The sequence below is a fragment of the Stegostoma tigrinum genome, chromosome 18 (assembly GCF_030684315.1).
Source record: "Stegostoma tigrinum isolate sSteTig4 chromosome 18, sSteTig4.hap1, whole genome shotgun sequence".
Lineage (NCBI taxonomy): Eukaryota > Metazoa > Chordata > Chondrichthyes > Orectolobiformes > Stegostomatidae > Stegostoma > Stegostoma tigrinum.
In genome coordinates, this window is record NC_081371.1 from 24668863 (window position 1) to 24691973 (window position 23111).

The 23111-nt window shown below is 43.2% G+C and overlaps 1 protein-coding gene across 5 annotated transcripts in view; it reads left to right on the forward strand.

Moving 5' to 3' along the window:
- Positions 1–23111, forward strand: part of LOC125461136 (tubby-related protein 3-like) — an 86318-nt gene that overhangs the window by 5936 nt on the left and 57271 nt on the right. The window lies entirely within an intron of this gene.

Genomic DNA, 23111 nt, shown 5'->3' on the forward strand with positions numbered 1-23111 from the left:
AGTATGCAGGAGAACTTGTCTTTTTATATCAGCATAATAATCACAGTTTTTCCAACACATTTTCAGTGCACTATGGCATGCTGCATAAGGGGTAATGCCAATAAATTGTATGTCCCTTTTAAGTTAGCTTTAATTTGTTCAATTTCATGTTTTTCCAGCCTTTTGTAAAAACTGAGCCCTCAAATGCTAAATAGCATCATGATGTTATGAGCAGACCGGAATGTGTTCTGGATCTGAGCACAAGCATCTTCAAATAACTATTTTGAATATTTACTCACCTGTTTATCTATCTATTTGTTCAGGTATATTGTTGTTATGCAACAGCAACAAATGAAGCATTGGTGATTTTAACATGATATTTGAGAGTGCAACAGCAGCTGTGTGAAGCCCCAGTTAAATTTCGTTATTTCCATCTGTGTTGCTTTATTGTGTTTTTTTTGCAGTTTTTCCTAATTTCTTCCTTTATCTGTGGAATGACATGGGTCTCAGAGTCACTGACTTGAGGGATGCTAAGGAGTGTAAATCAGTTTTTAGCCATGGGTATGGAGGAAATCCCCTAAAGCTTCAGAAATTCATATTTTCTATGTACTATTGCAATAATTTTCTTGAATGTCAAATTTAAGTTGTTTGAAGTTTAATTATGATCTTTGTTTTAGCTTTCAGTGTAATTTGCTCCATATTTCCTTTTTGTCTGTTTTGTATTATGTCTTCTATCATCCCTTTGCTATACACTCTTGTTGCCCTCAGCAAGCAGTGTAGAAGTTGAAAGTATATGTAGGCATGGATGAGCAAAAGAAAGACGTTAAAGGTTTCTGAGAATATTGTCAGTTAGCAGTCTTGCTTTGTTTTTATAAATCTAATGTTTTTCATGATATATAATTTCAACTTTGCTAATATAAAGATGTTTTAAATGTATTGGAAAAGATAGATATCATCTGAGTAGTAAAATCTTGTTTTGTGCTTTGCAAATATGTGCAAAATATTTTCATTGCAGAGGAAATACAAATAATTTAATAGCTATAATGTACTCTTCAATATGAAGACTTTTGTGTAATGCCCAAAAATGATGGTGTTTGCATCTGGGTAGACTTTGGGACTAATTGTTTAAATTGTATGCTTCAACTTAAAGGTTAAGAAAAGTAATGTAGCAGTCTACTTGTAGCTCATCAGTCTTGTATTATTATTGTTCTGTGGCTCATGTGAAGATTGTCTTATAGAGCTCCATGGATTATTTCTCAATCTTCACAAGTTAATTGGATTATTGACAATAGTTCATGTTTAGTATTAGTGACGTTAACCAAATGTTGTGTAATTTGTTATATTTGAGCTTGTTAACTGTCGCATTCTTTTGTGGTTCAATTTTTACATTTAATAGATTTGTACTATAGTTTGTACCATATTCTTTTTTGGGATCGTTAGTTGGCTTGCAATCAATGAGGGGCATACAGAAGATCATTAATTTATTTGTAGCAAATAATTTCTGGTGCTCCAAAAGCATGTTGTCCAATTTAGAGATAATGGGAACTGCAGATGCTGGAGATTCCAAGATAATAAAATGTGAGGCTGGATGAACACAGCAGGCCAAGCAGCATCTCAGGAGCACAAAAGCTGACGTTTCGGGCCTGGACCCTTCATCAGAGAGGGGGATGGGGGGAGGGAACTGGAATAAATAGGGAGAGAGGGGGAGGCGGACCGAAGATGGAGAGTAAAGAAGATAGGTGGAGAGGGTGTAGGTGGGGAGGTAGGGAGGGGATAGGTCAGTCCAGGGAAGACGGACAGGTCAAGGAGGTGGGATGAGGTTAGTAGGTAGCTGGGGGTGCGGCTTGGGGTGGGAGGAAGGGATGGGTGAGAGGAAGAACCGGTTAGGGAGGCAGAGACAGGTTGGACTGGTTTTGGGATGCAGTGGGTGGGGGGGAAGGGCTGGGCTGGTTGTGTGGTGCAGTGGGGGGAGGGGATGAACTGGGCTGGTTTAGGGATGCAGTGGGGGAAGGGGAGATTTTGAAACTGGTGAAGTCCACATTGATACCATATGGCTGCAGGGTTCCCAGGCGGAATATGAGTTGCTGTTCCTGCAACCTTCGGGTGGCATCATTGTGGCAGTGCAGGAGGCCCATGATGGACATGTCATCAAGAGAATGGGAGGGGGAGTGGAAATGGGAGAGGAAAAGAGGATCCCCCTCGTTCTCACACACCACCCTACCAACCTCCGGATACAACGCATTATCCTCCGACACTTCCGCCACTTACAATCCGACCCCACCACCCAAGACATTTTTCCATCCCCACCCCTGTCTGCTTTCCGGAGAGACCACTCTCTCCGTGACTCCCTTGTTCGCTCCACACTGCCCTCCAACCCCACCACACCCGGCACCTTCCCCTGCAACCGCAGGAAATGCTACACTTGTCCCCACACCTCCTCCCTCACCCCCATCCCAGGCCCCAAGATGACATTCCACATTAAGCAGAGGTTCACCTGCACATCTGCCAATGTGATATACTGCATCCACTGTACCCGGTGCGGCTTTCTCTACATTGGGGAAACCAAGCGGAGGCTTGGGGACCGCTTTGCAGAACACCTCCGCTCAGTTCGCAACAAACAACTGCACCTCCCAGTCGCAAACCATTTCCACTCCCCCTCCCATTCTCTTGATGACATGTCCATCATGGGCCTCCTGCACTGCCACAATGATGCCACCCGAAGGTTGCAGGAACAGCAACTCATATTCCGCCTGGGAACCCTGCAGCCATATGGTATCAATGTGGACTTCACCAGTTTCAAAATCTCCCCTTCCCCCACTGCATCCCTAAACCAGCCCAGTTCATCCCCTCCCCCCACTGCACCACACAACCAGCCCAGCCCTTCCCCCCCACCCACTGCATCCCAAAACCAGTCCAACCTGTCTCTGCCTCCCTAACCGGTTCTTCCTCTCACCCATCCCTTCCTCCCACCCCAAGCCGCACCCCCAGCTACCTACTAACCTCATCCCACCTCCTTGACCTGTCCGTCTTCCCTGGACTGACCTATCCCCTCCCTACCTCCCCACCTACACCCTCTCCACCTATCTTCTTTACTCTCCATCTTCGGTCCGCCTCCCCCTCTCTCCCTATTTATTCCAGTTCCCTCCCCCCATCCCCCTCTCTGATGAAGGGTCCAGGCCCGAAACGTCAGCTTTTGTGCTCCTGAGATGCTGCTTGGCCTGCTGTGTTCATCCAGCCTCACATTTTATTATCTTGTCCAATTTAGATTTTCTTTTACTGAACTTGAGCCATCATTAGCGGAGGATTGCATTATTCCAGTTGCGCCATTATAACTTATGTTTCTAGTTGAGCACAAATGGCAGTGAACCTATGCAGTTGCCATGTGATAGAATCTGCAGAATAAAGTCATCAGATTACAAACTCAGGCATTGTTCACGGAGATTGTCCTCTGAATAATCCCCGATAATTATTAGCCTGCTTTCATAGTGCCTGGTAACTAGCTGGAACCACAACAGTAAACATAGATACCTAGAAGTTAAGTGGCCCTTGTGCTCTTACAAATCTTACAATGAAACATCAAATAGATGTCATTTTGAAAACTATTTTGGCTCTGCCTAAACTAATTTTCATATTTGATTTTTTTTTAAACAATAACTGTTTAAATGCCTTATTCTTATCTTAATTGTATGAGGATATTTAATGACGGCAGTTGGTGTGTTGAAGAACATTTTAAGGATTAAGCATTCCTTATTTTCACAACTTGATAAATCAGTTTCATTTGTATTTACTGGAACCCAATCAGATGTACATTACGGTGCTTTTTGATCAGTTTACATACATCACAGTGTTAGTTTTGGCTAACATGGCTCATTGTTGGGGACTAGATGTGAGATGCTGTAAATGTTCAGCATTACATTGTCAATACAGATATGGCAGGATCTTGGGCTGGGATATTTGACTTCCTGATGCTGATGCTCAAACCAAGTTCTGCAGTGATAGAGAATATGCATTTCTGCATGTGAAGTTATTCCTCAGTGTGGAATATTTGTATGAGATTGTTAGTATAAGCTTCCTAATGAAGACTTGATTGCCTTTGTCTTGGGGAAGCAGGGCTGGACAACTTTCAAAATCAAAAATAAATGCTGCTAGCATTGGATCTGCACTAAATACTTGTTCAACACCTCAATGAGTATCTTCTCCATCTCTCGGTCTCTATTTCCCCCACCTTTTTCCCCATTAAAAAATTTCCCCCTATCCACTAGAGGGTAACTTTAACATTACCAATTATTCTGCTTGCTGCCACTTTAAAGTAAGTTATAACAGCAAAGCTACTTTCTGCAAATTATCTTAACTCTGGTTATCTGTGACTTTATTCACCAAAATAAAAAGATTAGTAATATTTTCAATGTTTGAAATTGAGATGTTTTCTCAAATTCTTGAACAGTGCTAGTAGCATTTCTGTATTAGAGATAATGGGAACTGCAGATGCTGGAGAATCCGAGACAACAAAGTGTGGAGCTGGATGAACACAGCAGGCCAAGCAGCATCTTAGGAACACAAAAGCTGACATTTTGGGCCTAAGAAGAAAAAGGGGCTGGGGAGAGGGTTCTGAAATAATTATGGAGAGGGGTGAGATGGATCGAAGATGGATAGTGGAGAAGATAGGTAGGGAGGGGATAGGTCAGTCCGGGAAGGACGGACAGGTCAAGGGGGAGGGATGAGGTCAGAAGGTAGGAAATGGAGGTACGGCTTGAGGGGAGATTTTGAAGCTTGTGAAGTCCACATTGATACCATTGGGCTGCAGGGTTCCCAAGCAGAATATAGTTGCTATTCCTGCAACCTTCTGGTGGCATCATTGTGGCATTGCAGGCGCCCCAGATAGACATTTCGTCTGAGGAATGGGAGGGGGAGTTGAAATGGTTCGCGACTGGGAGGTGCAGTTGTTTATTGCGAACCGAGCGCAGGCGTTCTGCAAAGCGGTCCCCGAGCTTGGATTTCACAAGCTTCAAAATCCGCCCCCCCCCCCCCCCCCCACTGCATCCCAAAACCAGCCCAGCTTGTTCCACCTCCCTAACTTATTCTTCCTCTCGCCCATTTCCCCCCCCACCCCCACCTCAAGCCGCACCTCCATTTCCTACCTTCTGACCTCATCCTGCCCCATTGACCTGTCCCCTCCCTACCTCCCCGACTGCACTCACCTCTATAGGCTGCATCCCCACCCCGTCGTCTGTCTCCTCTACACCTATCTTCTCCTCTATCCATCTTCGATCCGCCTCCCTCTCTCTCCCTATTTATTTCAGAACCCTCTCTTCTGTTCCCCCTTTTCTGATGAAGGGTCTAGGCCTGAAATGTCAGCTTTTGTGCTCCTAAGATGCTGCTTGGTCTGCTGTGTTCATCCAACTCCACACTTGGTTATCCAGTATTTCTGTATTGTCAGGTTGTACAATCTGCTGCAATTGTACTTCTCCCCTGCAGACACTGTTTGAGCCTGTTAGACAAAGCTTTTAAGGTGTCAAGGTAACGCTCAGTAGCTAGTTTTCTGCACTGAGATGCTAGGAACTTGTTGAACAAAACACAGCAGCACAGTGGACTGCTGATTTTAAATTCAGTTTAATGCTACTTTTAATTGCCTGTCTTCAGATTATCTTCCTCCCCCAAATTAGTCATTTTTTCCAGTTACTTGTAATGTTTTCTCCTACTCTAATCTGTTCCTTGTATCCTTGCTTCATTTTGACTGAGATGGCTGGAATGATCATGAGGTTCATAAAACAATGCATAGTTTGGTGATCCTTAAATATATTTGCCTCTATCCTTCCCTCTTTTTTTTTTTTTCTCTTTGAATTTCCCAGAAATTGCTGTGATCATATTTTGCCACATGAATAAATCAAAAGTCCTGTTGCAAGACATGAACTACTGGCAATATATAGCAGAGTATTTCAAGTTAAAGAGAAAGATAACACTTCAGATAGGAATCTTAATCAGAAGTTATTTTCATAAACACAATGTATTTTTTGATGTTTACTTACCTGTGTGTTTTCACCTTTTACGTTACTTGCAAATTTGTTGTTTTCATCTTTGCTTTCTTAAAATTTAGTTTTAAACTGTTTAACAAACCTTTTATAGTGGATTCCACCTACTTTTGTTAGTAACTATTTCGAACACCGGTTAGAGCATTGAGGAGAAAGTTACTCTGCAACAATTTGTTTTCAACCAGACTGGGGGTATAAGTCCAGATTTCCTGTCGATTGCTTCTGTTGTTAGTTGAGCTTTGCCTAGCACCAATCAGTTTAATAAAAATGATGACTTGAGGTATGACCAGATATTAGTGCAGTGACAAAAATAGAGCATTTGGAATCTGAGTGAACGGGGCAGCCAACTATGTATTTCCTGAACTAACCAGCTTGAAGGCTTCAGAGATACTGTGTCAGCGGTAGTGCAAATTAGAGTGAGATCTTTGTCAATTTTTTTGTTAAGTTTTTGTTTTCAAATCAAATCTTGAAAGAGAAGAGAGGAGAGCAATGTACTTCAGGCATGGTATGATGGTGAACTCTTCTATTGCCTTTACCTCCATGCCAACTTCTTTAAATAGGAACCCTCCATTTTTCACAGACTCTTTCACCTGTCTGTAGTATTATTCCTCAAACTGGGCCTTCTATCTGGCCTTATGCTTGTATTCTATCTCTTCATTGATAACTTTTGACATGACATTGGCGATCTTAATTTCACTTTTCCTCTCACCTATTCTAATGTGTCTTTCACTGAACTTTCTGGACTCCAATCTCTCAGGTCTAACCCTGACTTGTTCTCAAACCTGCTGAGAAGGGTGGTTTTGTTGCAGGCCAGATAACATCTATCTTGCGGAGGCTTGAGTCCCAACTCTTATGCGCTTACTCCTATCTTCCCTGGACTGCAACCCCACTGAGCATCAAGCTATTATTTCCAGAATCGTCACTGACCTCATCTCCTCTGGAGACCTCGACACTAGGGCTTTGCACATTATAGTCCACCAACCCCGCCCAGCTCTCTTCTACCTTCCATTCAAAATCTGCAAATAAGACCCATTGTTTCAGCCTGTTCCTGCCTCACTGAACATGTTTCTTGACATTTTTTCTTCCTCTGTTCCAGTCTCTTGACATTTCATTTGTGAATCTTATGGTGCTCTGTTGGTTCTACAACTTCCAGGTACTTCGCCCAACCACCACCTCTTTACCATGGATGTACAATCTCTACCCATAAAGATGACCTGAAAGTTATTTGCTTCTTTCTTGAAAGGAGTCCTGAACAACCTCCATCCTAGGATATTAAAAGAAGTAGCTACAGAAATAGTGGATATGCAATCTTTCAATAATACTCTAAAATCCTTAGATTCTGGAGAAGTGCCAGATGATTGGAAAACTGCCATTAATACACTGTCTTATTCAAAAAGGGATAAAGACAAAATAAAAGTTAACCACAGGCAAGTTAACTTAACAGCTATCATTAGAGAAATATGAGTCTATTGCCACTTTTGGAATATTGAGTTTAATTTTCAGGCCTCCCTGCTATGGGAAAGATGTTGTCAAGCTTTGAAAGGGTTCACATAAGATTTACAAGGATGTTGTTGGGTTGAAGGGTTTGAGCCACAGGGAGAGATTGAATTGACTGAGGCAATTTTCCCAGCAGCATTGGAGGCTGAGGAGTGACTTTGAGATGTGGGGCAAGGATAGCGTGAATAGCCAAGGTCATTTTCCCAGAGTGGGGGAGTCCAAAACTAGAGGGTCTAGGTTTAAGATGAGGAAAGATTAAAAAGGGCCCTAAAGCACAGAGGGTGGTGCGGGTATGGAACCAGCTGCCAAAGGTGGTGGTGCAAGTGTGCACAATTAGAACATTTAAAAGGCCTCTGCATGGGTATGCGAATAGGAACGGTTTCGAGGGATCTGGGCAAAGTGCTGGTATGTGGAACTAGATTTATTTAGGATATCTGGTTGGCATGGATGACTTGGACCGAGGAGTCTGTTTCCATGCTGTACAACTTTTTGACTCTTGTAAAGGATATAGCAGCAGAACATTCAGAAATGCATATTCTAATGAAGGAGAGTTGACATGGCTACATGAAGAGGCAGTCGTGGATGACAGATTTAATCGAATTCTTGTAGGGGTTAACAAGCGAAATAGATCAAGGAGAACCCGTAGACACAATATATTTGGATTTCTGAAGGCATTTAATAACATACCACACATAAGGCTACTTCATAAGAGCCCATGTTGTTGAGATAGTCTATTAGCATAAATACATGATTGGTTGACTAATAGAAGACAGAGATTTGACATAAAGGGAAATTTTTCAGGATGGCAACCTACAACAGGTGGAGTGCCACAGGAATCTGTATCCCTGAGATATAACAATAGGGTTCCGATTGTGCTTGCTTTCTACCCTACCAATCTCGACATTTGGAGAATCATCCTCTGCCATATCCAGCAGGATGCTATCATCAAACACATCATTCTGACCCTAACACCTCCCACAACAACTGCCATGGCACCTTTCCATGCAAATGCAGAAGATTAAAACTTGCTGTTCTATCTCTTTCCCTCCTCACTATCTAAGGCGCCCAAAACACGTCCAAGGTGAAGCAGCAGTTTACTTGCGCTACTTCCAATCTATTCTACTGTATTTGCTGCTCGTAATGAGGAATAACTTTGTTCTGTATGTAAGAATGCTTCTGACTTTCCAGTTGCTTCCATTTCAAAATACCACCTTTTTCATGTGAATGTTTCTATCCTAGGCCTGCTGAAGTGCTCCAATGAAGCTCAATGCAAGCTGGAGGAACATGGCATTTCATTTTCAGCTGAGGCAATTTACCTCTAGCCTTTGGGACTCGTCATTTGTGATCAACAATATCAGAGCACGAAGTCTGTCCTACATTTTGATTCACATTCCCCACCACTCCCAAACTATGTCTTATTTGTATAGGTTTGCTCTCAGCAATGCTGATGTACTTTCTGTTATTCACACCTCCTGGTTTCCTTCTTTCTCAAAAAATGATAATAAATGAATCAGAAACTATTTCCCTTTCACAAAGCCATGCTGTTTCTGTTTGATTAGATCATGATTTTCCAAATGTTCTGCTGTTACTTCTTTAATAATTGATAATGTTTTTCCAGCAATAGATGTTAGGCAAATCGCTTTTTGCCTCCCTTGCCTCTTTGAAAGAGGTGTTTTGTGGGCAATTTTCTAATCCTCCAGTACTTTTCCAGATCCAAGGCTTTTTGGAAAATTGCAAACAATACCTCCATTATAATTGGAGATACTCCTTTTAGGATGCAAACTGTCAGGGCCAGCAGGCTTACCTGCCCAATATTTGACTTCACTTGACGCCAGAAACTTTGAATGTCGTTTTATCTGCTCACATCCTTGGGGTCATAGCTTTTATGGCATGGAAAATGGCCCTGCGGTTCATCATGTCTAATGCTGGTCATCAAACATCCATCTACAGGAATCTCTTTCCAGCATTTGACCCATGGACTTGTATACTATGGTCTTTCAAGTGCTTTGCAGAATACTTCTTAAATGCCTTGAGGGCATCCTTTTAGGCTGTACGTTCCAAATACCCAGAGCCCTCTGGGTAAAATTAAAAAAAATCCTCATTTCCCTCTAAATCTCCTGCTTACCTTAAATCTGGAAATTGACTCTTCATCAAAATCAAATCAAATATAACTGCCAACCTCAGTCAGGTCCCCTCAGGCTTTTAAGCCGGCTAAAACTGTTAATACCTTCTCTCGTATTATTAATTTTTTCAAGAGTACCACAGTTTCTCTCCTTGAATTCTATAATAATTTGTTCTCTCTCTTTTGTGATTACCATTCTTTTGTCCCTAAAGGGCCCCCCTCTATCAATGGTTATTTTCTTCCTTTGATTTACCTCTAAAACACCTTTTGGGTTTTCCTTAAACTCATGCGTGTTTTTTCATGCCGCTTTTTCACTCTAATTTTCTTTAAGTAAACCCCTGCACTTGCTATACTTCTCTCAGGCACTAGTTGTTTTGAGCCTTTCATATCTGTCATAAGCTTTCTTGGTCGTTCTGTGCATTTCTTGACATCCAGGGTTCTCTGGATTTGTTGATCCCACACTTCACCTTTATGGGAACACATTGGCTCTGTATTCTTATTGTCACCGTTTTGAATGATTCTTATTGCTGTGATGTGGATTTTCCTGCAGCCAGCTGCCCCTAGCCACTTTTGCCAGATCCTGACTTACTTTATTAAAATTGGCCCTTTCCCAATTCAGAACCTTTACTTGCAATCCATATTTGTCCTTATCCTCAATTACCTTAAATCTTACTGGTTTACGGTCACTATGACCAAAATGCTACCTGACTGATCTAACTACCACTTGCCCGCCTTTACCCTGTAAAATTAGGTTCTGCTATGGTACTTGCAGTTTTTAGTTTCAACTTATCTGCCTCTGATGTTCTGAGCTTGAAAAACTGTTGAGAGAGCTACAGTATTACTTCATGCATTTAGACCTTCTTAAGTTGTTCCTTTTTGTAACCGGAAGACCAGCTTATAATCATAGCTTTTCATGAGGGCATTTTAGGCAAGTGATAACTGACTGTTGGCATGCAATTAGGACAATTTATGTTCACAAAGATGCTTTATCCCATTTTCAAAGCTGTTGAGATGCTATTGAAAGAGGTGAATCTTTAGAACTTTTTCTTACATAATGGAGGTAGCATTCCTTTATATCTGGCAGTTTTTGCAGAGGAAGTGCTGTTGTTTTTGTCCTTGTGTTCTTTTCCAGATAATTTAAATAATTGCAATGGAGGCTATGGCATTGGATAATGATACTGTTAAGTATACAAAACACCAGGCTAATTTCCATGGGACATGCATTCAGACCCCACTGTGGCATGTGATGAAAGTTCAATTCACTAAAAACCTGGAGTGACAAAAACTTTTTCAACCTTCATGGGCCATTCTGTTCTTTTCCTGCTTTTACTTTTGCAGCCCTGGCTTTGACCCATTCAACCTCTTTAGATTCTATCCTGATCCTTTCTGAGCTGACCGGCCTGAGTTTGGCCGTTTTAATGTCCAAGGAGCTTTTACTCAACCACTCCAACCCCCTCAGGTTCAATAATTCACTGAAGGGTCTTGGAATCTTTCTCGGTTTCCCCACACTTCTGCAGATCCCTGCTGGCTTACTATAACTTTTCCAGTCCCTTTGGACTGTATTTCATTGTTTGAGAGAGTAACAGCCTTCAACCAGCAAGGTCGTTCCCTAATAAAAGCTTGGAGTTACACTCATGATTAACAGTACTTGAGATTGGCAAATAGGTGGAGCGACAGACTATGATAAAAAGAGCCAGGCTAAAGAGGGATGCTATTTAAAGACGTGTTGGAAGACTTCAGTTGAACTTGAATGCTCATTGTTTCAGCAACAAATGAACATGGTCCTGGTACTGAGTCTAAGGCAGAGGTATCATTTCCCCCATTCAGACCTACCAACTATCCTTGGATCCCTACCTGCTTTCAGTTTCAGAGTTTGACCCCTTCGACATATACAGATAATACTGGAGTACAAATTTGCTGTATTATTAATATTCAGCATTATTAGGATGGATGCAACCCACAGAAATATTACAGCAAAGAAAGAGGCCATTTGGTCCATGATGTCTATTCTGGCTGAACAATCTAACCACCCATTGTAATCCCACTTTCCAGCACCTGGTCCATAGCCTTGCAGTTTACAGCACTTTAGGTGGATATGCAAGTTCCTTTTAAATAGTTGATGGTTTCTGTCTCAATCCCACAGAGGTTGTCAGTACTAGCAAAGGTGCATAATGTTGGGAGTGGTAGATCTACTCGGAAGTTGATTTTTTAAAGTTCTCCATTCTCTCTATATCCACCTCCTTCATGTATATCAGTCCAAGCTCTTTTAAATACATTTTCAGAATCCAGTTCTTTGGTTTTAATCATCTTGAGCTTGCACTTCCTCCATGCCTAGCATTCCTTTACTGAAGAGCTTCAATTTCTGAGGTCATTTGGAATGTTTTCTGTTTATATTAATTGTATTGTATGTCTATAAGCTTTTGGTTGCATTTGCTTTTCAAGTTATACAATTGCACTTAAATAGGCTTTGGAACATAGATCAGTACAGGCCCTTCGGACCATGATCTTGTGCTGTACTTCTACCTTTATCCTAAGGTCTATCTAACCTCCACCCCTACCTTATACTATCATCCATATGCCTAATTAGGAGCCACTGAAATGCCCCTAATGAGGCCGGCTACACTGCCCTCTCCGGCAATGCATTTCCTCATCTTGACTACTCTGAGTAAAGAACCTACCTCTGATGTCTCTTCTATGTCTACCTCCCCTCACTTTAAAACTATGCTGCCTTGTAATAGCTACCTCATCCTAGGAAAAAGTCTCTGGCTATCCACTCTGTCTATGCCTCTGATCATTTTGTACGCCTCTGATCATTTTGTACACCTCTATCAAGTCCCCTCTTATCCTTCGTCTTTCTAAAGAGAAAAGCCCTAACACACTCACCCTTTCCTCGTAAGACCTTGCCTCCATTCCAGGCAACATCCTCGTAAATCTCCTCTGCACCTTTTCCAATGCTTCCACATTTTCCTGTAATGTGGCGCCCAGAACTGTACACAATACTCCAGATGTGGACGAACCAGGCTGTAGCTGGAGCATATAACTTCACGGCTGTTGAACTCAATCCCTCTATTAATGAAAGCGAACACCCCATACGCCGCCTTAACAACTCTATCCACCTGGGTAGCAGCTTTCAGGGAACTGTGGACATAAACCCCAAGATCCCTCTGCTTCTCCACGCTGCCAAGAATTTTTCCATTAACCCTGTATCCTACTTTCAAATTTGTCCTTCCAAAATGAATCATCTCACACTTTTCAGGGTTAAACACCATCTGCCACTTCTCAGTCCAGCTCTGCATCCTATCAATGACCCTTTTGTAACCTAGAACAGCCCTCTGCCCTATCCACAACTCAACCCACCTTCGAATCGTCTGTGAATTTACTAATCCACCCTTCCACTCCTTCATCCAAATCATTTACAAAAATCACAAATAGAAGGGGACCCAGAACAGGTCCTTGTGGTACACGATTCGTAACTGAGCACCATGTTGAAGTGTCAGCCAATTCTGAATCCACATTTCTCCCTATCCCATGCCTCCTTACTTTCTGCATGAGCCAACCAGGAGGAACATTATCAAACGCCTTACTAAAATTAACGTATATCACATCCACTGCTCTACTTTCATCCATGTGTTTGGTCACCTCTTCAAAGAATTCAACAAGGTTTGTGAGGCATGATCTACCCTTCACAAATCCATGCTGACTATCTTGAATCAAACTGTGACTTTCCAAGTGATCATAAATCAGAGCCCTTTCCAATAATTTGCCCACCACTGTCATAAGACTAACTAAGGTTTTCTCATGCCCCCTTATAGCTCTCCTAAGCCCTTTCTTCAGCTCCATCCTGGATAACTTGTATCCCTGTGAGCCTTTTCTGTTGGTTGTTTCCTAAATCTTTATATAAGCATCTTTATTCCTCTTAACCGGTCGTTTGACCTCTCTTGAGAACCGAGGCTCCCTCACTTGACAGCATCTTCCCTGCCTGCTAAGGGCAAACATATCGAGCGCATGCAGTATGCATTCCTTAAACAATCTCCACATTTCAACAGTGGTCTTCCCTGACAGCATCTGTTCCCATTTTATGTTACCCAGTTCTTGCCTAACAGAATTGTAATTACCCTTCCCCTAATTATCAACCTTACCCTGCTGTATGTACCTGTCCTTTTCCATGACCGTTGTAAAAGTAACAGAGTTAGATCGCTAGCACCAATATGCTCTCCTACCAACAAGTCTAACACTTGGCTTGGTTCATTGCCAAGCACCAAATCCAAAGTGGCCTCTCCTTGTGTTGATCTATCTACATACTGTGTCAGGAATCCTTCCTGAATGCACTGGACAAAGTCTGCTCCATCTAAACTACCACAACTAAAATGTTTCCATTCAATTTTTGGAAAGTTGAAGTCACCCATGACTACAACTTTGATTTCTGCATCTTTCTAGTATCTGCCTCCCAATCCGCTCCTCCACTTCTCTGCAACTATTAGGGGGTCTTTTAAAAAATCCCTAACAGAGAGACTGCTCCTTTCTTGTTCCGGACCTCAACCCAAACTGATTCTGCAGACATATCATTCTCGAATTGCCTTTCATCTATAGTAGCTGCTATTACTAGCCCTGAATAGCAATGCCTTTCATCTATAGTAGCTGCTATTACTAGCCCTGAATAGCAATGCCTTTCATCTATAGTAGCTGCTATTACTAGCCCTGAATAGCAATGCCACTCCCTTGCTTCTTTTCCACTCTCCCTATTTCTTTCAAAGCATCTAAATCCTAGAACTTACAACAACCATTCCTGTCCCTGAGTTATGCAAGTTTCTGTGATGGCTACAACATCATAGTTCCAAGTACTGACCCATGATCTAAGTTCATCCGCCTTATTTCTGATACGTCTAGCATTGAAGTATACACACCTCAAACCATCTCTGTGTCCACAATTACACTCCATCGACCACATTTCTTTATTAACAACCTGTTGTGTCTGTTGGAAGGCTGAATACCTCATCCTCTGAATTACAAATCCTGTTCTCCACCCCTGCCAATCTAGTTTAAACATCCCGTATAGCTTGAGCAAATCTCCCTCCCAGGATATTTGTGCCCTTCCGGTTCAGGTACAACCCATCCTTAGTGTACAGGTTCCACCTTCCCCAGAATATGCTCCAATTGTCCACATAATGGAAGCCCTCTCTCCTACACCTGCCCTGTAGCTATGTGTTTAGCTGCACTCTCTTCCTATTTCTTACCTCGTTATCATGTGGCATTGGTAGTAACCCAGAGATAACTACCCTGTTTGACCTGGACTTCAGCTTCCAACCTAACTTCCTGTATTCATTTTTCACATTCTCAGTCCTTTTTCTACCTATGTCATTGGTACTGATGTGCACCATGACTGCTGGTTGCTCACCCTCCCCCATAAGGATGTTTCTTCGAGACATCACGGACCCTGTCACTCGGGAGGCAACACACCATCAGTTTGTCTTATTCGTGTCTGCAGAACCACCTGTCTGTGCCTCTTACTGTCGAAACCCCCACTACAATTGCTCTCTGATTCTCTTCCCCTTCCTTTCTGTGCCCTGAGTAGCAAGGGAATGGAACGCTTTACCTGCAATGGTAGTAGATTCGCCAACTTTAAGTACATTTAAGTCGTCATTGGATAAGCATACGGACGTACGTGGAATAGTGTAGGTTAGATGGGCTTGAGATCAGTATGACAGGTCGGCACAACATCGAGGGCTGAAGGGCCTGTACTGTGCTGTAATGTTCTGTGTTCTATGTTCTAAGGGCCAGGCTCGGTGCCAGAGACCTGTCCGCTATGGCCTTCCCCTGGTAGGTTCTCTCTCCCCCCCACCCCCCCCCCCCCCCCAAACAGTATCCAAAATAGTATACTTATTATTGAGGGGAATGGCCACAGGGGATCCCTGCACTGTCTGCCTATTTCCTTTCCCCCTCCTGGCAGTCACCCACCCACCTTTCTCCTATACCTTGGGTGTGACCACCTCCTTATGACTCCTCTCTATCACCCCCTCAGCCTCCCAAATGATCCAGAGTTCATCCAGCTCCACTTCAGTTTCCTAACATGGTTTGTGAGGAGCTGCAGTTGGGTACACTCCACATAGGTGAAGTCAGAGGGGACACCAGCAGTGACCACCTCACCCCCCCAATCCTGTAAGAGGAGCATGCAACTGCCCTAGCTTCCAGTCCCTCTACTCTAGATTTCCAGAAGAATGAAAAAAAGCCTTACCTTACCGACCATCCATACAGTCTTCTTTTTTCCTTTGGTTAGAGGAGGAGGAGGAGGATAGGTGGTAGACGCTACACATGTAGTGTTTCGGGTTTAGCCAATGCCCGAATATATTAGTACCTTCCTGGCTCACGTTCTTTCCAAACAAGGGCGTTGGCTTGATGAATAAAGTTTGTTTTGGTACCAGCGTGCACACCTTTATATAAAAATGTGAATCAAGTATTGAAGAAGTGTTCATTAATTTTTTTAGATTTTTCTGAATTTTTGTTGAGAGTTGGCTGTTCTGCACAATCAATTTATAAAAGCATTAGATTTTTAAAGTCAAAGCTGGTGAAACTTTCAGCAATCTCCCACTGTACATCTCATGGTACTGAAAACCATCAAGGCTTCATCACCCCCACCCCCATTGCACCCCTCTACTCCTCCAGATCAATAAGTCTATCTCCATCTGGGAGTTCCACACCTTGAGGGAAATGCTTGCAGTCGGTGGCCCCTCTTCCTTTAGGAAAGGGGATTTGGGTTTCTTCCACTTTGATGATGCATTGTCATAGGTAATGGTGTTGGCTGCAATTTAATTGTACGAGGGAAGAATCCTCAATAAAGACTTCTGGTCCATGCTAAAAAAGCTGTAAGAGTAAGCTGAGGGGTTGCAGACAACCACTGACACAGAAACGTGTTTCTCTGAGATAGACCTACTATTCTGACTCTCTATCACACCACACGCCCTTAGAACATAGAACATAGAACAGTACAGCACAGAACAGGCCCTTCAGCCCACAATGTTGTGCCGACCCCTTGTATTTGGGAAGATGCTAACGATTAATTTCTTTACATCAGTGATTTTCAAACATATTTTGGTTGAAAGACACCTTTGCAAATGGATTATTGTAACATTGTTCATGATGTGGAAGTGCTGTGTAAAGTGTATTTTACTAAAGCGGCTATGAAAACTATTACTTGCAGATATAAGGGTGTGCTTGTTTATCGCAGCGAAATCTGTTTATCCTTTTGTATTTTGCACTGGCCTCTACATCTGTTTCCTTCATCTCTCTTCTGCTTCTGCAAAAGTATAAGGAAGACATTTTCCTACCCCTTTCAGTTCTGAAGAAGGGTTATGACGGACACAAAATGTTAACTTGGTTTTTCTCTCTCCATAGATGTTGCTAGACCTGCTGAATTTTACCAGCATTCTCAGTTTAGTGTTGAGTTGATTAACAGCTAACATTCAATGTTAATCAGCTTCTATAAATCCAGGCTTTTTAACTATCTTATTTCATAGTTTCAAATCAGAGTCTGACCTCTTATTGAAATTATAATGCGGAGATGCCACTGTTGGACTAGAGTGGACAAAGTCGAAGAGTCCCACAGCCACAGATTTATTTAAAATCACAAACTTTTGGAGCACCGCTTCTCCATCTGGTGAAGTAAAGAGAGATGCACAGGCACAGAATACATCAGCAGAGAGATGATGGCAAGATAATACCAGGCAAGTAGGAGTGTCAACAGGTAACTACAAATAGTGTCAGTCTCCGCTTATTTATTCTGTGCCTGTGCACCTCTGTCCACTTCATCTGATAAAGGAGCAGTGCCATGAAAGCTTGTGATTTTTAAATAAGACTGTTGGACTATAACTTGCTGTTGTGTGACTTCGACATTGAAATTACAGACTGTCAAAAATTTACCAGTGAGATCCTACCTGCATTAAATTCCCAGGTTAGAATTCATCGATGTTGTGCTTGTGTCTTATCACCTCCACTACGTGCCCAAATGTAATCATTGACTTTAAAGCACTGTGCTTATGAATTAATTTCCAAGAATGGTGAGCCAAACATGAGGATCTTCATTGAGCCGATATATTGAATTGTTAAAAACAAAGCTTTGAAATTCATTGCTGAGAATTTAACAAGTGCATTTCTTTGTTATAAATATACATTTGTAAATGTAATGTGGAATTGCCGAGGTTCATTGATGAAAGTCAGGTATTCTAGCAACAGGAGTCCGTGCCAAGCACTATATCGTAATACTATCAGAGCTGCTAGTAAGTTGTTTACTAATATGGCTTGGGGATCCTGAAGTTAGGCCTCACTTCTGTGAGCCTGCACTTGTGTTTGCAGAGCTTATACTGGGTCCTGGGAATCATGAGATTTAGTGCTCGCTTTAGTTGATTTTTTTCTTTTCACGTGTTTTGAGAAACTGATAATTCTGTATCCAGAAGAAATACAACTGTGACTTTTTGTGTTTTAAATAAAATTCTGGGGTATGTTTGTCCCTGGCAGGGAGGGTTTAATTTCCCTGTCTTAAGATCAGAAGAGGAGAGCAGGAGTGGGCTATTTGGCAAAATGAGTCTGTTCCATTCTTCAGTAGTGTCATGGCTAATCTGTGTATGATCTGAAAACCACTTTGCCTGACTTTGAAACTCTTGAAGGTGAGGATTTGTTCAACTCAGCCATCAATATATTCAATGACCCAGTTCTCCTGTATGCCCTGTGGAAGAGCATTTCAAACATAACTGACACACTGACAGAACAGAGGACTCTTAAAAGACCACCCCCCCATAAAGCTTTAAACCCTCTGCCTCTGGTTCTAGAATTCCACATGAGGAAATTAGGGGTCAAGGGAATAGTTAAGAGGGTAAAGTTGAGGATTAATACATTACCCATAAACTCATTGAACAGTCCAACAGAATACATATACTACAGATTTACTCTGTTCTTATGTCTTACGGACTACCTTTTAACTATTGGTGTATTTTTATGAAATATTTGGATTCCCTTATATGTTGACTGCTAATTTATTCTCATAATCTCTCTTATAATACCTAGAAACTGACAATTTTATGTCTTCTTAAAAATCTGTCGTTAACAGCTGAAAGAATGGTACAACTGAAAGGATGGGGAGGCGATGATCTAGTGAAATTATTGCTGGATCCAGAATCCCAGGTAATGGGCTGGGGACAAAAACCAAAGTTGCTGGAAAAGCTCAGCAGGCCTGGCAGCATCTCTGGGGAAAGTAAATCAGAGCTAACGTTTTGGGTCTGGTGACCCTTCCTCAGAACTGATGCCTTCATTGCTCAGACCTCTTAATATAGGAGTTGGGACGTTACATTGAGATTGTACAGGATGTTGGTGAGGCCTCTTGCGTACTTTGTCTCGCTCTGGTCATCCTCTTGTAGGAAAGATATTATGAAGCTGGAGAGTGTTCAGAAGAGATTCACCAGGATGTTGCCGGGAAAGGATGCTTTGAGTTCTAAGAAGATGCTGGATAGCCTGGTATGTTTTTCACTAGAATGTAGGAAGTTGAGAGATAACCTGATAGAGGTTGATAAAATAATGAGCGTTATAGATAAGGTTATAGATAAGAATGGCAGGTGTTTTTTTCCATAGGGTGGGGAATTTCAAGATGAGGGGATGAGATTTTAAGATCAGAGGAGATGGATTTTAAAAAGAAATTTTCTGCTTAGAGTGGTTCAGTTTGTGAACTTCCAGAGGAAGTGGTGGATGCAGTTACAACTAAAATGTCAAAAAGACATTTAGTTTGGTACATAAATGTTTGAAGGGATGCAGGCCAAGTGCAGGCTGGGGGTACTAGTTTAATGTGGGATTATGGTTGGCATGGGCTGGTTGGACTGAAGGGTCTGTTTCCATGCTGAAGGCAAACCTCTTCCAGCATCTATCCTGTCAAACTGACAATAATAGTACACAAGCTAACAAAGTGTGAAGCTGGATGGACACAGCAGGCAAAGTAGCATCTCAGGAGCACAAAAGCTGACATTTCAGGCCTAGACCCTTCATCAGAGAGGGGGATGGGGAGAGGGTTCTGGAATAAATAGGGAGAGAGGGGGAGGCGGACCGAAGATAGAGGAGAAGATAGGTGGAGGGGAGAGTGTAGGTGTGGAGGGGATAGGTCAGTCCGGGGAGGACGGACAGGTCAAGGAGGCAGGATGAGGTTAGTAGGTGGGAAATTGAGGTGGGAGGAGGGGTTAGGTGAGAGGAAGAACAAGTTAGGGAGGTGGGGACGAGCTGGGGTGGTTTTGGGATGCAGTGGGGGAGGGGGAGATTTTGAAGCTCGTGAAGTCCACGTTGATACCATTGGGCTGCAGGGTTCCCAAGCGGAATATGAGTTGCTGTTTCTGCAACCTTCGGGTGGCATCATTGTGGCACTGCTGGAGGCCCATGACGGACATGTCGTCTAAGGAATGGGAGGGGGAGTTAAAATGGTTCACGACTGGGAGCCGCAGTTGTTTACTGCAAACTGAGCGGAGGTAGCGAGTTTTGAGAAGATTCGTCGTTCTGGATGTGAGTTTGCTCGCTGAGCTAGAAGGTTAGTTTTCAGACATTTCGTCCCCATTCTAGGTAAACTCTGAGAATAAGAACAGGAAATGACATCACCAACACAGGAAATGACATCACCAACCCAAGGAAACCTAAACCGATAAATAGAAAGCAGGACATAACACTAGCACTTCATCGGAGGCTCACTGATGATGTTACCGAGAATGGGGACGAAACGTCTGAAAACTAACCTTCCAGCTCAGCGAGCAAACTCTCATCCACGAGCGGAGGTGTTCTGCAAAGCGGTCCCGAAGCCTCCGCTTGGTTTCCCCAGTGTAGAGGAAACCACACCGGGTACAGTGGATACAGTATACTACGTTGGCAGATGTGCAGGTGAACATCTGCTTAATATGGAATGTCATCTTCGGGCCTGGGATGGGGATGAGGTAGGAGGTGTGGGGGCAAGTGTAGCACTTCCTGCGGTTGCAGGGGAAGGTGCCGGGTGTGGTGGGGTTGGGGGTGGGGGGAGTGTGGAGCGGACAAGGGAGTCACGGAGAGAGTGGCCTCTCCAGAAGGCAGACAAGGGTGGGGATGGAAAAATGTCTTGGGTGGTGGGGCCGCATTGTAGATGGCGGAAGTGTCGGAGGATGATGTGTAGTGTCCAGAGTTTGGTGGGGTGGTATGTGAGGACAAGTGGGATTCTCTTAGGGCGGATATTGCGGGGGCAGGGTGTGAGGGATGTGTTGCGGGAAATACAGGAGAGATGGTCAAGGGCGTTCTCGACCACTGCGCGGGAGATGTTGCAGTCCTTGAAGAACGCGGCCATCTGGGATGTGCGGGAGTGGAATGCCTCATCCTGGGAGCAGATGCGGCGGAGGCGGTTGAATTGGGAATAGGGGATGGAATTTTTGCAGGAGGGTGGGCAGGAGGAGGTGTATTCTAGGTAGCGGTGGGAGTCGGTGGGCTTGAAATGGACATCAGTTACAAGCTGGTTGCCTGAGATGGAGACTGAGAGGTCCAGGAAGGTGAGGGATGTGTTGGAGGTGGCCCGGATGGAAGGTGTTGGTGAAGTGGTGAACTGTTCGAGCTCCTCTGTGGAGCAAGAGGCGGCACCAATGCAGCCATCAATGTAACGGAGGGAGAGGTGGGGTTTGGGCCCAGGGTAGGTGCGGAAGAGGGACTGTTCCATGTAACCTACAAAGAGGCAAGCATAGCTTGGGCCCATGCGGGTACTCATGGCCAACCCCTTTGCCTGTAGGAAGTGGAAGGAATCGAAAGAGAAGTTGTTGAGGGTGAGTACGAGTTCGGCTAGGCGGATGAGGGTGTCGGTGGAGGGGGATCTGGTTGGGCCTGCGGGACAGGAAGAAGTGGAGGGTCTTAAGGCCATTGCATGAGGAATACAGGTATATAGGGACTGAACATCCATGGTGAAAATGAGGTGTCGGGGGCCAGGGAATTTGAAGTTCTGGAGGAGGTGGAGGGCGTGGGTGGTGTCACGGACATAGGTGGGGAGTTCCTGGACCAAGGGGGAGAAAATGGAGTCCAGATAGGTGGAGATGAGTTCAGTGGGGCAGGTGCAGGCTGAGACAATAGGTCGGCCAGGGCAGGCGGGTTTGTGGATTTTGGGAAGGAGATAGAAACGGGCCGTGCGGGGTTGGGGAACAATGATTGAGAAATGGAGAACAATAATTTGCCTTCCTAATTACTTGCAGTATTTCATGATCTCATTTTGTCATTCATATGAGAATACCTAAATTCCTCTGTACTGTAGCATTCTGCAGTCACTGCTTGTAAATGAATATTTGAACTTTACGTTACCTTACTGTGAGCGGTTCTATTGGCCACGCTATTGGAAGGACATAATTACAATGGAGAGGGTGTAGAGGAGACTCACCAGGATGTTGTCTGCAATGGAAAGTTTCAGTTATGAGAAGAACTTGATGGGCTGAGTTTGTTTCCCCTGGAAGTGCGTGGTTGCCTGGGGGTCGGAGGTGGGGTTGGATGGTGGAGAATGGAGGGTGGAGTGGTTTTGCTTCATTGTACAGAATTTATGAAAAGCATAGCCATGGCCGATCATGAGAATCATTTCCTCGCAGCAGATGTGCCTCGGACCAGAGGGCATAAGTATAGGGTGAGGAATAAGTCATTTGGAGAGAGAATCTAACAGAAATGTTTTCACCGAAGGGTGATATAAGTGTGGAATGCAGTACCCCAGAGGGTTGTGGACGCAGATATTTTTGAAACATTTAAGAAACATCTGGATGAGCACTTACAAATTGAAAAAGCGCCTTGAAATTGTTTTATTAAAAGAATCCTTTAATTCCTCTCTGTGTAGAGAGAGGTCCCAGTAAATATTGCGTCCAAAATGTGTTGCAAGGAAAAGGAATTCTGTGGGGTATAAATTAAAATATAGAATAAAATGTATATTTTGAAAATATTTACATTAATGCAAAAAGTATTGAATGCAGCAGATCTATTGTACTTTATTTACCTATGTAAAATATTTGTAATAAGCCACATGTGACCAAGCTGATTCTGCTTTTGGAGTGATTAAAGAATGAGGCACATCATTGTCTTCACCACAGTGACATTGCCATGACAGATGATTAGTTCCACCATGGTCCCTCACATATCTTGGATGCACAGAGACATTTTTAACTTGGATGAAACTAGTCTGTTTCAATGTATTTTGCCAGACTGCTCTTTGTTTACGGATGAAACAAATATATGAGGAAAGTGGAGTATGGAAGCTGCCACTGCTATGTTTTGTGCCAAAAACATGCCAAAAAGACCCTACTGCTTGGTCAGAGAAGCTGCATTTACTGTGAATGTCAAAACATTATCCATGTAGTAGCCTGGTGATCCCTGGCATTTTTGAGCCTTGGATCCAGAAAGTGGACACAACATATCAACAATGTATTGGCAAATTACTGCAAATGCTGGAATCTGTACTGAAATCAAAAAATGCTGGAGATCACAGG